Source organism: Lygodium microphyllum, chromosome 16 (genome assembly GCF_053477565.2).
Source record: "Lygodium microphyllum isolate KBCC chromosome 16, Lygodium_microphyllum_v1.1.10, whole genome shotgun sequence".
Taxonomy (NCBI): Eukaryota; Viridiplantae; Streptophyta; class Polypodiopsida; order Schizaeales; family Lygodiaceae; genus Lygodium; species Lygodium microphyllum.
In genome coordinates this window covers 147,298,977-147,303,976 of record NC_141150.1, presented here as the reverse complement: position 1 = coordinate 147,303,976, position 5,000 = coordinate 147,298,977, and the positions used below count along the sequence as shown (strand labels likewise).

The following is a 5,000-nucleotide window of genomic DNA, read 5'->3' as shown; positions in this document are numbered from 1 at the left end:
CACTTTCCGAGTATACAAGAGCTCTTTGGAATTCCTTTGTGTTTGCGGTGCGGTCACACCAGCGCTAATACACCGGATCCCATCAGAACTCCGCAGTTAAGCGCGCTTGGGCCAGAACAGTACTGGGATGGGTGACCTCCCGGGAAGTCCTGGTGCTGCACCCTTTTGCATGCTTGTTTCGAGACCGTGGCATGGAAATCCCCTCGGATAACGTCTCGACTCTCCAACGCTGACATCGTGGTAGGAAACCCCCTCGCCTTGCCATGACGCGGCGCCTCCTCTCCTCGTCGCGATTGTCTTTGCGTACGTCGTGCCTGGCCCCTCCCTCTGCCTCGCTCTCACGTGATACCCCCTCCTCAAGATGCGAGGTATTTTGGGAGCGGAGGGTGTGCCATGTTGTGGGGGGGTTCGGTGGAGCGGGGTTTTTCCGAGGAGGGAGGGCGTGCCATGTTGCGCGGGCAGGTTGTTGGAGCGGGGATTTCTGAGGAGGGAGGGTGTGCCATGCCGCGGGGGGTGCCATGTCGTGGGGGGGTTTCTTGAGGAGGTCCGTCGGGGGGTGGAAGGTTCCATGTCGCGGGAGGGGGTCGTGTGCAGTGGGGTGTGTGTGCCGTGTCATTGCGGAGCGGGATTTCTTAGGAGGGAGGGTGTGCCATGTCGTGGGGGGGTGAGGTGACGTGCCGTGGGTCGAGCGGGGTTTTTGGAGGTGGGGTGCGCGGGGGATGCGCCGCGTCGTCGGGGGGTGCGGTGGGGTGGAGGGGTGTGCCGTGTCGTGGGAGGGTGACGCGGGGTGGGGTGGGTCGAGCGGGGTTTTCGGAGGCGTGGCGGGGTCGTGTGGATGGAGCAGGGTTTTTCGAGGTGGGGTGCGAGGGGGATGCGCCGCGTCGAGGGGGGGTGCGGTGGGGTGTGCCGTGACGCGGGGTGGGGTGGTGTGGATGCAGCGGGTTTCTCGAGGTGGGGTGGGGTGGTGTGGATGCAGTGGGTTTTCCGAGGTGGGGTGCGCGGGGGCGTCGTGGGGGGGTGACGCGGGGTGGGGTGGGTCGAGCGGGGTTTTCGGAGGCGTGGCGGGGTGGCGTGGAGGGAGCGGGGTTTTTCGAGGTGGGGTGCGGGGGGGGCGTCATGGGGGCGTGCGGTGGGGTGGGGGGTGCGCTGTGTCGTGGGGGGTGACGCGGGGTGGGGTGGGTCGAGCGGGGTTTTCGGAGGCGTGGCGGGGTGTTGTGGAGGGAGCGGGGTTTTCCGAGGTGGGGTGCGGGGGGGCGTCGTGGGGTGGTGCGCCGTGTCGTGGGGGGGTGACGCGGGGTGGGGTGGGTCGAGCGGGGTTTCCAGAGGCATGGAGGGAGCGGGGTTTTTCGAGGTGGGTGCGGGGGGGGCGTTGTGGGGGATGCGCCGTGTCGTGGCGGGTGACGCGGGGTGGGGTGGGTCGAGCGGGGTTTTCGGAGGCGTGGCGGGGTGCTGTGGAGGGAGCGGGGTTTTTCGAGGTGGGGTGCGGGGAGGCGTCGTGGGGGGGTGACGCGGGGTGGGGTGGGTCGAGCGGGGTTTTCGGAGGCGTGGTGGTGTGGCGTGGAGGGAGCGGGGTTTTTCGAGGTGGGGTGCGGGGGGGGCATCGTGGGGGGGTGCGGTGGGGTGGGGGGGTGCGCCGTGTCGTGGGGGGGTGACGCAGGGTGGGGTGGGTCGAGTGGGGTTTTTAGAGGAGAGGTGGGGTGCTGTGGATGGAGCGCGGTTTTTCGAGGTGGGGTGCGGGGGGGGCGTCGTGGGGGGGTGCGGTGGGGTGGGGGGGTGCGCCGTGACGCGGGGTGGGGTGGGTCGAGCGCGGTTTTTGGGGGCGTGGCGGGGTGGTGTGGAGGGAGCGGGGTTTTTCGAGGTGGGGTTCAGGGGTGGCGTCGTGGGGGGGTGCACCGTGTCATGGGGGAGTGACGCGGGGTTGGGGTGGTCAAGCGGGGTTTTTGGAGGAGAGGTGGGGTGCTGTGGAGGGAGCGGGGTTTTTCGAGGTGGGGCGTCGTGGGGGGGTGCGCCGTGTCGTGGGGGGTGACGCGGGGTGGGGGTGGTCGAGCGGGGTTTTTGGAGGAGAGGTGGGGTGCTGTGGAGGGAGCGCGGTTTTTCGAGGTGGGATGCGGGGGGGCGTCGTGGGGGGGTGCGGTGGGGTGGGGGGGTGCGCCGTGTCGTGGGGGGTGACGCGGGGTGGGGTGGGTCGAGCGGGGTTTTTGGAGGAGAGGTGGGGTGCTGTGGATGGAGCGCGGTTTTTCGAGGTGGGGTGGGGGGGGGCGTCGTGGGGGGTGCGCCGTGACGCGGGGTGGGCTGGGTCGAGCGCGGTTTTTAGAGGCGTGGCGGGGTGGTGTGGAGGGAGCGGGGTTTTTCGAGGTGGGGTGCGGGGGGGCGTCGTGGGGGGGTGCGGTGGGGTGGGGGGGTGCGCCGTGTCATGGGGGAGTGACGCGGGGTTGGGGTGGTCAAGCGGGGTTTTTGGAGGAGAGGTGGGGTGCTGTGGAGGGAGCGGGGTTTTTCGAGGTGGGGCATCGTGGGGGGGTGCGCCGTGTCGTGGGGGGTGACGCAGGGTGGGGGTGGTCGAGCGGGGTTTTTGGAGGAGAGGTGGGGTGCTGTGGAGGGAGCGCGGTTTTTCGAGGTGGGGTGCGGGGGGGCGTCGTGGGGGGGTGCGGTGGGGTGGGGGGGTGCGCCGTGTCGTGGGGGGTGACGCGGGGTGGGGTGGGTCGAGCGGGGTTTTTGGAGGAGAGGTGGGGTGCTGTGGATGGAGCGCGGTTTTTCGAGGTGGGGTGGGTGGGGGGCCTCGTGGGGGGGTGCGCCGTGACGCGGGGTGGGCTGCGTCGAGCGCGGTTTTCGGAGGCGTGGCGGGATGGTGTGGAGGGAGCGGGGTTTTTCGAGGTGGGGTGCGGGGGGGTGTCATGGGGGGGTGCGCCGTGTCATGGGGGAGTGATGCGGGGTTGGGGTGGTCAAGCGGGGTTTTTGGAGGAGAGGTGGGGTGCTGTGGAGGGAGCGCGGTTTTCGAGGTGGGGTGCGGGGGGGGCGTCGTGGGGGGGTGTGCTGTGTCGTGGGGGGTGGGGGTGGTCGAGCGGGGTTTTTGGAGGAGAGGTGGGGTGCTGTGGAGGGAGCGCGGTTTTTCGAGGTGGGGTGCGGGGGGGGCGTCGTGGGGGGTGCGGTGGGGTGGGGGGTGCGCCGTGTCGTGGGGGGTGACGCGGGGTGGGGTGGGTCGAGCGGGGTTTTCGGAGGCGTGGCGGGGTGCTGTGGAGGGAGCGGGGTTTTCCGAGGTGGGGTGCGGGGGGGCATCGTGGGGGGGTGCGCCGTGTCGTGGGGGGGGTGACGCGGGGTGGGGTTTTCGGAGGCGTGGAGGGAGCGGGGTTTTTCGAGGTGGGTGTGGGGGGGGCGTTTTGGGGGGGGTGCGCCGTGTCGTGGCGGGTGACGCGGGGTGGGGTGGGTCGAGCGGGGTTTTCAGAGGCGTGGCGGGGTTTTCCGAGGTGGGGTGCGGGGGGGCGTCGTGGGGGGGTGACGCGGGGTGGGGTGGGTCGAGCGGGGTTTTCGGAGGCGTGGTGGGGTGGTGTGGAGGGAGCGGGGTTTCTCGAGGTGGGGTGCGGGGGGCATCGTGGGGGGGTGCGTGGGGGTGGAGGGTGCGCCGTGTCGTGGGGGGGTGAGGCGGGGCACGGTGGGTCGAGCCTGGTTTTTGGAGGAGTGGTGGGGTGCTGTGGATGGAGCGGGGTTTTTCGAGGTGGGGTGGGGGGGGAGGCACCGCGTCCTAGGGGGGTGCGGTGGGGTGGGGTGGGGGGGTGTGCCGTGTCGTGGCGGGTGACGCGGGGTGTCGCGATGCCCCCTCCCCCCCACCATGCCCGGACATGACGCGACGTGTCATGGGGGGGCGCGTCGCATCGTGTCGTGTCATGGATGGGGAGGTGGGGTGGGGATGTCATGGGGGGGGGGGGGGGGGGCGGCACGTCGTGACATGGTGTGGTGTGTGTGGAGGGTGAAGGGGGAGAGGGGGGCACGTCGCGTCGTGTCGTGTCATTGGAGGGTGGGGGGATGTCATGGGGGGCGCGTCACGTCGTGTTGTATTATGGGTGGGGGGGATGTCATGGTGAGGGGGGTCAAATCTTGGAGGGGGGGGAGAAGGGGGGAGGGTGGGGGGGCCGAATTTTGACGGGGGGTGAATTTTTGAGGGGGGGGAAGGGGTGGGGTGGGGTGGTGTGTGATCAGGGGGGGGATTTTTGAGGGGGGGGGGGATTCTAGGGGGGGGAGGGGTGGTGTGGTGTGTGTTGAGGGGGGGGGGGTGGGAATTTTTGAGGGGGGCGGGGGGGGGGGGGGGAGGGGTGATGTGGGGTGGTGTGTGTTGAGGGGGGGGGGGGGAGGGGTGGTGTGGTGTGGTGTGTGTTGAGGGGGGGGGGCGAAATTTTGTGGGGGGAAGGGGCGGAATTTGGATGGGGGGGGCGAATTTTTTTGGGGGGGGGGGGGGGGAGGGGTGGGGTGGTGTGTGTTGAGGGGAAGGCGAAATTTGGAGGGGGGGAGGGGAGGGGTGGTGTGGTGTGGTGTGGTGTGTGTTGAGGGGGGGGGGGATTTTTGAGGGGGGGGGGGAATTTTTTGGGGGGGGGGGGAGGGTTGGTGTGGGGTGGTGTGTGTTGAGGGGGGGGGGGGGGGGGGGCGAATTTTGGAGGGGGGGAGGAGGGGTGGTGTGTGTTAGAAGCAATTTGGTAGTGTGGGGGGAGGGGTGGTGTGGTGTGGTGTGGTGTGTGTTGAGGGGGGGGGGGAGGGGTGGTGTGGTTCTCTGTGTTAAGGGGGGGGGGGAATGGGGTGGTGCGTGTTGAGGGGGGGGAGGGCTGGTGTGGGGTGGTGTGTGTTGAGGGGGGGGGCGGGGGCAAATTTTGGAGGGGGGGGAGGGCTGGTGTGGTGTGGTGTATGTTGAGGAGGGGGGCCAATTTTTTTGGGGGGGAGGCAAAATTTGGAGGGGGGGGAGGGGTGGTGTGGTGTGGTGTGTGTTGAGGGGGGGGGCGAATTTTTGGGGGGGAAGG

At 69.6% G+C, this 5,000-nt stretch overlaps 1 non-coding gene across 1 annotated transcript; it reads left to right on the top strand.

Moving 5' to 3' along the window:
- The first annotated feature begins 45 nt into the window (after positions 1-45).
- Positions 46-164, top strand: LOC148023870 (5S ribosomal RNA). The gene has a single exon (XR_015694107.1). It is a non-coding gene; the product is annotated as a 5S ribosomal RNA (ribosomal RNA).
- Positions 165-5,000: the final 4,836 nt, after the last annotated feature.